The sequence below is a fragment of the Thalassophryne amazonica genome, chromosome 13, assembly GCF_902500255.1.
Source record: "Thalassophryne amazonica chromosome 13, fThaAma1.1, whole genome shotgun sequence".
Taxonomy (NCBI): domain Eukaryota; kingdom Metazoa; phylum Chordata; class Actinopteri; order Batrachoidiformes; family Batrachoididae; genus Thalassophryne; species Thalassophryne amazonica.
In genome coordinates this window covers 97,955,131-97,966,276 of record NC_047115.1, presented here as the reverse complement: position 1 = coordinate 97,966,276, position 11,146 = coordinate 97,955,131, and the positions used below count along the sequence as shown (strand labels likewise).

At 46.2% G+C, this 11,146-nt stretch overlaps 1 protein-coding gene across 1 annotated transcript in view; it reads left to right on the top strand.

The window, feature by feature from the left end:
* Window positions 1-438: 438 nt before the first annotated feature.
* Window positions 439-11,146, top strand: part of ndst2a (N-deacetylase/N-sulfotransferase (heparan glucosaminyl) 2a) — an 82,019-nt gene continuing 71,311 nt past the window's right edge. Inside the window, 1 exon segment of the mRNA XM_034184638.1 lies at window positions 439-567. The gene's annotated coding sequence lies outside the window, so the exon portion shown is untranslated.

The following is an 11,146-nucleotide window of genomic DNA, read 5'->3' as shown; positions in this document are numbered from 1 at the left end:
AAGCTTGGTATTCACTTAAACCTGAAGAAGACGGGTCCTGTATCAGCCTCCTGAAGCTCAACCTCAAGAGCTGCTCCATCAACAGGAAGACCTTGGAAGAACAAGTGATGAACCAAACCAGCTGGTGAGCAATGATCCTCACGGGAGTGGACATCTTAGAAAAAAATACAAACACAGAGGAGAAAGAGGAAGGGGAGAGAGCAAGATCCCGACCAGCAGAACCTTCTGTCAGGAACCGTCCGTGTCAAGTCGGGACCTGGTCAGTCATGTCCAAGTCCACCGTCCAGGACTCAACCAAGAGACCGTCTGCCCGCCGCTGACGGATTTCCATGATGATACACGTGTGTGTAAAAGGACAGACTGACTGACGACTCTTTGGTACAGCCCATGATAGGGGTGTGTGTGACCCCGCCCCCTCGCGCTGAGTCGCACTTGGTTCAGTCCGGCTTCCAGCAGCACGGAACCGTCATGGCGGTCTGGTTCGTCCGGAGGTGAACTTTCAGTTCTGCTTCGTGAAGACTGCAGCTGGGCTCTGACCGGACCGTCAGCCTTCGAGCTTTACCGGCGGTGAGTGAGTCGTTGCTGGCGGATTGTGTGTTTCTGTGACGGCGTTCGGAGCGCGGAGCAGCTAGCCTCAGGGGCTAACGTTAGCGTGGTTCCATCCTTCTGGTCCCTGATGGTTCCTGGTCTGAACAGCACCAACACACAGCACACAGGGACCACCAGAACCACAGACTCGGTTCAGGTCCGGTTCCCCTGTTAAGGTTTATCTCTAAGCGCCGGGCTGAAGCTAACTAACGTTAGCATCATGGATCCGAAATAAAGTCGAGTTTAAATGTTGGTCATCAGAGAATATCAGTGTTTCCTACTGATTTTAAAGTTCATATTATAAAGGAATTTGCAAAGCATCAAGCTTTGGTGCTGTGACGTTACTTTGTTTGGGAGCTGATTGAGAGTTTGGTTTAAAGGTCACGAATCCGAATTAACTGATAATTTACTTTCCAGCCTGTTTTGCGTTGTTGTTCACTGGTGAGTGGGTCTGATGGTTTGTCGGGATATGTTGTTGTGTGTATGTTGTGCGTTGTTGTTCACAGGTGAGTGGGTCTGATGGTTTGTCGGGATATGTTGTTGTGTGTCTGTTGTGCGTTGTTGTTCACAGGTGAGTGGGTCTGATGGTTTGTCGGGATATGTTGTTGTGTGTCTGTTGTGCGTTGTTGTTCACTGGTGAGTGGGTCTGATGGTTTGTCGGGATATGTTGTGTGTCTGTTGTGCGTTGTTCACAGGTGAGTGGGTCTGATGGTTTGTCGGGATATGTTGTTGTGTGTATGTTGTGCGTTGTTGTTCACAGGTGAGTGGGTCTGATGGTTTGTCGGGATATGTTGTTGTGTGTATGTTTTGCGTTGTTGTTCACAGGTGAGTGGGTCTGATGGTTTGTCGGGATATGTTGTTGTGTGTCTGTTGTGCGTTGTTGTTCACTGGTGAGTGGGTCTGATGGTTTGTCGGGATATGTTGTTGTGTGTCTGTTGTGCGTTGTTGTTCACAGGTGAGTGGGTCTGATGGTTTGTCGGGATATGTTGTTGTGTGTATGTTGTGCGTTGTTGTTCACAGGTGAGTGGGTCTGATGGTTTGTCGGGATATGTTGTTGTGTGTATGTTGTGCGTTGTTGTTCACTGGTGAGTGGGTCTGATGGTTTGTCGGGATATGTTGTTGTGTGTCTGTTGTGCGTTGTTCACAGGTGAGTGGGTCTGATGGTTTGTCGGGATATGTTGTTGTGTGTATGTTTTGCGTTGTTGTTCACTGGTGAGTGGGGCTGATGGTTTGTCGGGATATGTTGTTGTGTGTCTGTTGTGCGTTGTTCACTGGTGAGTGGGTCTGATGGTTTGTCGGGATATGTTGTTGTGTGTCTGTTGTGCGTTGTTGTTCACTGGTGAGTGGGTCTGATGGTTTGTCGGGATATGTTGTTGTGTGTCTGTTGTGCGTTGTTGTTCACTGGTGAGTGGGTCTGATGGTTTGTCGGGATATGTTGTTGTGTGTCTGTTGTGCGTTGTTCACAGGTGAGTGGGTCTGATGGTTTGTCGGGATATGTTGTTGTGTGTATGTTTTGCGTTGTTGTTCACAGGTGAGTGGGTCTGATGGTTTGTCGGGATATGTTGTTGTGTGTCTGTTGTGCGTTGTTGTTCACTGGTGAGTGGGTCTGATGGTTTGTCGGGATATGTTGTTGTGTGTCTGTTGTGCGTTGTTGTTCACTGGTGAGTGGGTCTGATGGTTTGTCGGGATATGTTGTTGTGTGTCTGTTGTGCGTTGTTCACAGGTGAGTGGGTCTGATGGTTTGTCGGGATATGTTGTTGTGTGTATGTTTTGCGTTGTTGTTCACAGGTGAGTGGGTCTGATGGTTTGTCGGGATATGTTGTTGTGTGTCTGTTGTGCGTTGTTGTTCACTGGTGAGTGGGTCTGATGGTTTGTCGGGATATGTTGTTGTGTGTCTGTTGTGCGTTGTTGTTCACTGGTGAGTGGGTCTGATGGTTTGTCGGGATATGTTGTTGTGTGTCTGTTGTGCGTTGTTCACAGGTGAGTGGGTCTGATGGTTTGTCGGGATATGTTGTTGTGTGTATGTTTTGCGTTGTTGTTCACTGGTGAGTGGGGCTGATGGTTTGTCGGGATATGTTGTTGTGTATGTTTTGCGTTGTTCACAGGTGAGTGGGTCTGATGGTTTGTCGGGATATGTTGTGTGTATGTTTTGCGTTGTTCACTGGTGAGTGGGTCTGATGGTTTGTCGGGATATGTTGTTGTGTGTCTGTTGTGCGTTGTTCACTGGTGAGTGGGTCTGATGGTTTGTCGGGATATGTTGTTGTGTGTCTGTTGTGCGTTGTTCACTGGTGAGTGGGTCTGATGGTTTGTCGGGATATGTTGTTGTGTGTATGTTGTGCGTTGTTCACTGGTGAGTGGGTCTGATGGTTTGTCGGGATATGTTGTTGTGTGTATGTTGTGCGTTGTTCACAGGTGAGTGGGTCTGATGGTTTGTCGGGATATGTTGTTGTGTGTATGTTGTGCGTTGTTCACTGGTGAGTGGGTCTGATGGTTTGTCGGGATATGTTGTTGTGTGTCTGTTGTGCGTTGTTCACTGGTGAGTGGGTCTGATGGTTTGTCGGGATATGTTGTTGTGTGTATGTTGTGCGTTGTTCACTGGTGAGTGGGTCTGATGGTTTGTCGGGATATGTTGTTGTGTGTATGTTGTGCGTTGTTCACTGGTGAGTGGGTCTGATGGTTTGTCGGGATATGTTGTTGTGTGTATGTTGTGCGTTGTTCACTGGTGAGTGGGTCTGATGGTTTGTCGGGATATGTTGTTGTGTGTATGTTTTGCGTTGCTCACTGGTGAGTGGGTCTGATGGTTTGTCGGGATATGTTGTTGTGTGTCTGTTTTGCGTTGTTCACTGGTGAGTGGGTCTGATGGTTTGTCGGGATATGTTGTGTGTATGTTTTGCGTTGTTCACAGGTGAGTGGGTCTGATGGTTTGTCGGGATATGTTGTTGTGTGTCTGTTGTGCGTTGTTCACAGGTGAGTGGGTCTGATTGTTTGTCGGGATATGTTGTTGTGTGTCTGTTTTGCGTTGCTCACTGGTGAGTGGGTCTGATGGTTTGTCGGGATATGTTGTTGTGTGTATGTTTTGCGTTGTTCACAGGTGAGTGGGTCTGATGGTTTGTCGGGATATGTTGTTGTGTGTCTGTTTTGCGTTGTTCACTGGTGAGTGGGTCTGATGGTTTGTCGGGATATGTTGTTGTGTGTCTGTTGTGCGTTGTTCACAGGTGAGTGGGTCTGATTGTTTGTCGGGATATGTTGTTGTGTGTCTGTTTTGCGTTGCTCACTGGTGAGTGGGTCTGATGGTTTGTCGGGATATGTTGTTGTGTGTATGTTTTGCGTTGTTCACAGGTGAGTGGGTCTGATGGTTTGTCGGGATATGTTGTTGTGTGTATGTTTTGCGTTGTTCACAGGTGAGTGGGTCTGATGGTTTGTCGGGATATGTTGTTGTGTGTCTGTTGTGCGTTGTTCACAGGTGAGTGGGTCTGATTGTTTGTCGGGATATGTTGTTGTGTGTCTGTTGTGCGTTGTTCACTGGTGAGTGGGTCTGATGGTTTGTCGGGATATGTTGTTGTGTGTCTGTTGTGCGTTGTTCACAGGTGAGTGGGTCTGATTGTTTGTCGGGATATGTTGTTGTGTGTCTGTTTTGCGTTGCTCACTGGTGAGTGGGTCTGATGGTTTGTCGGGATATGTTGTTGTGTGTATGTTTTGCGTTGTTCACAGGTGAGTGGGTCTGATGGTTTGTCGGGATATGTTGTTGTGTGTCTGTTTTGCGTTGTTCACTGGTGAGTGGGTCTGATGGTTTGTCGGGATATGTTGTTGTGTGTCTGTTGTGTGTTTCTCACTGGTGAGTGGGTCTGATGGTTTGTCGGGATATGTTGTTGTGTGTATGTTTTGCGTTGTTCACTGGTGAGTGGGTCTGATGGTTTGTCGGGATATGTTGTTGTGTGTCTGTTGTGCGTTGTTCACAGGTGAGTGGGTCTGATGGTTTGTCGGGATATGTTGTTGTGTGTCTGTTTTGCGTTGTTCACTGGTGAGTGGGTCTGATGGTTTGTCGGGATATGTTGTTGTGTGTCTGTTTTGCGTTGTTCACAGGTGAGTGGGTCTGATGGTTTGTCGGGATATGTTGTTGTGTGTCTGTTGTGCGTTGCTCACTGGTGAGTGGGTCTGATGGTTTGTCGGGATATGTTGTTGTGTGTCTGTTTTGCGTTGCTCACTGGTGAGTGGGTCTGATGGTTTGTCGGGATATGTTGTTGTGTGTCTGTTTTGCGTTGTTGTTCACAGGTGAGTGGGTCTGATGGTTTGTCGGGATATGTTGTTGTGTGTCTGTTGTGCGTTGCTCACTGGTGAGTGGGTCTGATGGTTTGTCGGGATATGTTGTTGTGTGTATGTTGTGCGTTGTTCACAGGTGAGTGGGTCTGATGGTTTGTCGGGATATGTTGTTGTGTGTCTGTTGTGCGTTGTTCACTGGTGAGTGGGTCTGATGGTTTGTCGGGATATGTTGTTGTCTCTGTTTTGCGTTGTTCACTGGTGAGTGGGTCTGATGGTTTGTCGGGATATGTTGTTGTGTCTCTGTTTTGCGTTGTTCACTGGTGAGTGGGTCTGATGGTTTGTCGGGATATGTTGTTGTGTGTCTGTTTTGCGTTGTTGTTCACAGGTGAGTGGGTCTGATGGTTTGTCGGGATATGTTGTTGTGTGTCTGTTGTGCGTTGTTCACTGGTGAGTGGGTCTGATGGTTTGTCGGGATATGTTGTGTGTCTGTTGTGCGTTGTTCACAGGTGAGTGGGTCTGATGGTTTGTCGGGATATGTTGTTGTGTGTCTGTTGTGCGTTGTTCACAGGTGAGTGGGTCTGATTGTTTGTCGGGATATGTTGTTGTGTGTCTGTTGTGCGTTGTTCACAGGTGAGTGGGTCTGATGGTTTGTCGGGATATGTTGTTGTGTCTCTGTTTTGCGTTGTTCACTGGTGAGTGGGTCTGATGGTTTGTCGGGATATGTTGTTGTGTGTCTGTTTTGCCTTGTTGTTCACAGGTGAGTGGGTCTGATGGTTTGTCGGGATATGTTGTTGTGTGTCTGTTGTGCGTTGTTCACTGGTGAGTGGGTCTGATGGTTTGTCGGGATATGTTGTTGTGTGTCTGTTGTGCGTTGTTCACAGGTGAGTGGATCTGATGGTTTGTCGGGATATGTTGTTGTGTGTCTGTTGTGCGTTGTTCACAGGTGAGTGGGTCTGATTGTTTGTCGGGATATGTTGTTGTGTGTATGTTTTGCGTTGTTCACAGGTGAGTGGGTCTGATGGTTTGTCGGGATATGTTGTTGTGTGTATGTTTTGCGTTGTTCACAGGTGAGTGGGTCTGATGGTTTGTCGGGATATGTTGTTGTGTGTCTGTTGTGCGTTGTTCACAGGTGAGTGGGTCTGATGGTTTGTCGGGATATGTTGTTGTGTGTCTGTTTTGCGTTGTTCACTGGTGAGTGGGTCTGATGGTTTGTCGGGATATGTTGTTGTGTGTATGTTTTGCGTTGTTCACTGGTGAGTGGGTCTGATGGTTTGTCGGGATATGTTGTTGTGTGTATGTTTTGCGTTGTTCACAGGTGAGTGGGTCTGATTGTTTGTCGGGATATGTTGTTGTGTGTCTGTTGTGCGTTGCTCACAGGTGAGTGGGTCTGATGGTTTGTCGGGATATGTTGTTGTGTGTATGTTGTGCGTTGTTCACTGGTGAGTGGGTCTGATGGTTTGTCGGGATATGTTGTTGTGTGTATGTTGTGCGTTGTTCACTGGTGAGTGGGTCTGATGGTTTGTCGGGATATGTTGTTGTGTGTATGTTGTGCGTTGTTCACTGGTGAGTGGGTCTGATGGTTTGTCGGGATATGTTGTTGTGTGTCTGTTGTGCGTTGTTCACTGGTGAGTGGGTCTGATGGTTTGTCGGGATATGTTGTTGTGTGTATGTTGTGCGTTGTTCACAGGTGAGTGGGTCTGATGGTTTGTCGGGATATGTTGTTGTGTGTCTGTTGTGCGTTGTTCACTGGTGAGTGGGTCTGATGGTTTGTCGGGATATGTTGTTGTGTGTATGTTGTGCGTTGTTCACAGGTGAGTGGGTCTGATGGTTTGTCGGGATATGTTGTTGTGTGTATGTTGTGCGTTGTTCACTGGTGAGTGGGTCTGATGGTTTGTCGGGATATGTTGTGTGTATGTTGTGCGTTGTTCACTGGTGAGTGGGTCTGATGGTTTGTCGGGATATGTTGTTGTGTGTATGTTGTGCGTTGTTCACTGGTGAGTGGGTCTGATGGTTTGTCGGGATATGTTGTTGTGTGTATGTTGTGCGTTCACAGGTGAGTGGGTCTGATGGTTTGTCGGGATATGTTGTTGTGTGTATGTTGTGCGTTGTTCACTGGTGAGTGGGTCTGATGGTTTGTCGGGATATGTTGTTGTGTGTATGTTGTGCGTTGTTCACTGGTGAGTGGGTCTGATGGTTTGTCGGGATATGTTGTTGTGTGTCTGTTGTGCGTTGTTCACTGGTGAGTGGGTCTGATGGTTTGTCGGGATATGTTGTTGTGTGTATGTTGTGCGTTGTTCACAGGTGAGTGGGTCTGATGGTTTGTCGGGATATGTTGTTGTGTGTCTGTTGTGCGTTGTTCACTGGTGAGTGGGTCTGATGGTTTGTCGGGATATGTTGTTGTGTGTATGTTGTGCGTTGTTCACAGGTGAGTGGGTCTGATGGTTTGTCGGGATATGTTGTTGTGTGTATGTTGTGCGTTGTTCACTGGTGAGTGGGTCTGATGGTTTGTCGGGATATGTTGTTGTGTGTATGTTGTGCGTTGTTCACTGGTGAGTGGGTCTGATGGTTTGTCGGGATATGTTGTGTGTATGTTGTGCGTTGTTCACAGGTGAGTGGGTCTGATGGTTTGTCGGGATATGTTGTTGTGTGTATGTTGTGCGTTGTTCACAGGTGAGTGGGTCTGATGGTTTGTCGGGATATGTTGTTGTGTGTATGTTGTGCGTTGTTCACTGGTGAGTGGGTCTGATGGTTTGTCGGTATATGTTGTTGTGTGTCTGTTGTGCGTTGTTCACAGGTGAGTGGGTCTGATGGTTTGTCGGGATATGTTGTTGTGTGTATGTTGTGCGTTGTTCACTGGTGAGTGGGTCTGATGGTTTGTCGGGATATGTTGTTGTGTGTCTGTTGTGCGTTGTTCACTGGTGAGTGGGTCTGATGGTTTGTCGGGATATGTTGTTGTGTGTCTGTTGTGCGTTGTTCACAGGTGAGTGGGTCTGATGGTTTGTCGGGATATGTTGTTGTGTGTCTGTTGTGCGTTGTTCACTGGTGAGTGGGTCTGATGGTTTGTCGGGATATGTTGTTGTGTGTCTGTTGTGCGTTGTTCACTGGTGAGTGGGTCTGATGGTTTGTCGGGATATGTTGTTGTGTGTCTGTTGTGCGTGACCAGGTTGGTTCAAAGGTCAAGAGGTGTAAAAATGTGGGTCAGTGACAGCGTCAGTCAAACAACTGTCTAAATCCATCATCAGTGATGAAAGTTTTCCGGACATAACCGGAAATCAGGGTTTTTATTCACGTGGTGAACGTTTCCGGGTTATTTTTGTCAATATACGTCACAGTCCATTCAGCCAGTTCATTTCAGTTCCACGTCCAGACGGTGGCAGTAATGCACTATCATGATTTGCAAGCTGCCAATAATTTCCAAAGAAGAAAATGGGTTCACTTGTTTTGGACTTGTGGACTGTGTTCTTGTTTTTCTCACGGTTTACTTTGTTTTGGACATTAAAAGTCATGAGCTGCGTTTTTCCTCCAGTAATCATACATTAAGTGGAGCTAACGGGTGACGCTTCCAGCTGCTAAAAATGCTAATGCCGTTAGCCTTCAGACGAGAGTTTGCGAGTCAAAACCACAAGATTCTGTTTGAACAACTGACAAAAATTTGTCTGAGGTAATAATACGTGACGTTTATGCTCTGCTGAGGTTTATCAGCTAAATTAGCTTTTTGCTGCGGGTTGTGTCAAGCTGAGTGTTTGACCTATTTTTCTTTTTTTCTAAATAAAGCTACACAGTTTTTATTATTACTGCTGTAACTACAAAAAGCGCAGTGTCCAGCAGCACACAAGGCAGCATCCAACGGGTCACATTGGCCCCACAAATTGTGCGGTAGTGCCATCAAGTCATGCCGCTCTTAATCATCCAGCCAGCCGGAGTCAAGTTTGGATATCAGGTCGGGGAATGATTTGCCATCATCATCTTTTAATAGGGCAGCGTAATCTGTTGCCTTACTCTGATGTGATACAAATCAGTGTGTTTTATCCCACCTGTGTTCATTATTCATTGATCCATATCACAGACATGTGCCTATGAGCCTAATAAATGACGCAGAACATGCAGGGAAATGGACCAGACAGTTACTTCATGATTATTTACAACCCCAATTCCATTGAAGTTGGGACGTTGTGTAAAATGTAAATAAAAACAGAATACAGTGATTTTCAAATACTCTTAAACCTATATTCAATTGAATACACCAAAAAGACAAGATATTTAATGTTCAAACTGATAAACTTTACTGTTTTTGTGCAAATATTTGCTCATTTTGAAATGGATGCCTGCAACACGTTTCAAAAAAGCTGGGACAGTGGTATGTTTCCCACTGTGTTACATCACCTTTCCTTCTAACAACACTCAATAAGCGTTTGGGAACTGAGGACACTAATTGTTGAAGCTTTGTAGGTGGAATTCTTTCCCGTTCTTCAGGCCAGTCTATTACCTGTAGCAGGGGTTGAAATACTTTTTTAACCTACTTGCACTGGTGCTAGTAACAAAAAATTACTTGCAACAAAAAAAGTTACTTGCACAACCAAAAGTCACTTTCACACTGGGCCCACTTCAAGTTGCTTGCTGTTGCGTCATGACGACGCAGGAATTTCTGCGTCAGGTGCACGCAGCAGGAAGCAGAGAGGAGGTGAGGACGCAGCCTGCAGGTTCTCTGCACAGAGAAGTCAGAGTGCACAGTTTGGCTGCAGACAGACTGTGCACTCTGACTTCTCTTCTAGTTTATATTTGTTCTTATGCTGAGCTGCAGGTCTGCGCTCTGAGTTCTGTTATAGTTTATCTTTCCTCCGGTGACCACGAGATGCTCATGTGCGTGCGTGTGAACGAACCATCCGTGATAAAATGTGGAGATGTCTGGAGTTATACTTTATGTGGACATGTCCTGTCTCTGGCAATCAGTCTGTGAGCAGGACCTATGTCCTTTTTTTAACAGTGATGAGAGAGTTTGAGCGGAGAACAAGGAACTAACTGCCTGCAGCCAGACAGTTTTTTTTATTTTAATTGTTCACATGTGCGTGTGTGAATGAACAGTCCGTGAGTGGACTGGAGATGTCCGGACTTTTTACTGGATGAGGACATGTCCTGTCTCTGGCAATCAGTCTGTGAGCAGGACTTATGGATTTTATTTAAACACTTTTGTGAGAGTCTTCTCACAAAAGTGTTTAAAAGTGTTTGCTCCTGCTCCTTTGTGAAAAGGAGCAGCTGCTGCAATCAGCATTTTTTTTCTGTGCTCTTTTTTGAGCGTGTAGTTTTACTGCATTGTGTACACGGTATAAAAACAATCCTGCGTGATTTATACTGCGGGAACAATGGAACACAGCGGGAATTATAAATTGGCGTTGGATAACGTTGTCTTGTGAGTGTGTGGCTTCCAGTCACGCTGAGTACCATCCATTTAATTCAGCGTTGAGCAGAGGATGCAAAAAAAATTAAACGTTTAATTTTCGGCGTCCGATTTGCTTCATCCTTTGCACCCCTTGTGCTGTTGTGGCTCCGAGCTGCATCGTCTCTGCACTGAGTTGCTTCCACGTGGCGTCATCATAACGACACACGACACAACTGGGAGCAGCCCCGGTGTGAAAGGGGCTGAAGCAACTCGAAGCAGATCCGGTGTGGTTATGACAGAGTTTGAGGGAAGACCAGTAGCAGCGGCAGATTTTTTTTTTTTTTTTCTTCACGTCCACGCACGAACGAATCGAACACACTGGAAATTGTTTTTTTTTTCCTTATTTATTCCTTTATTGGTTCATTCTACTGAAGCTTATAGTTGATAAAACTTGGATAAAGTTACTTGCACCAGTTCTAGTGCAGTATAAAATTACCTGCATCGCTCGCAATAGTACGTGCACAAACTAGCACATACACGTACTATTTTGAGCCCTGCGCGCTCTTTTACTACAAAGCCACGCTGTTGTAACACGTGCAGAATGTGGCTTGGCATTGTCTTGCTGAAATAAGCAGGGACGTCCCTGAAAAAGACGTTGCTTGGATGGCAGCATGTGTTGCTCCAAAACCTGGATGTACCTTTCAGCATTGATGGTGCCATCACAGATGTGTAAGTTGCCCATGCCATGGGCACTAACACACCCCCATACCATCACAGATGCTGACTTTTGAACTTTGTGCTGGTAACAATCTGGATGATCTTTTTCCTCTTTTGTCCAGAGGACACGACATCCATGATTTCCAAAAACAATTTGAAATGTGGACTCATCAGACCACAGCACACTTTTCCACTTTGCGTCTG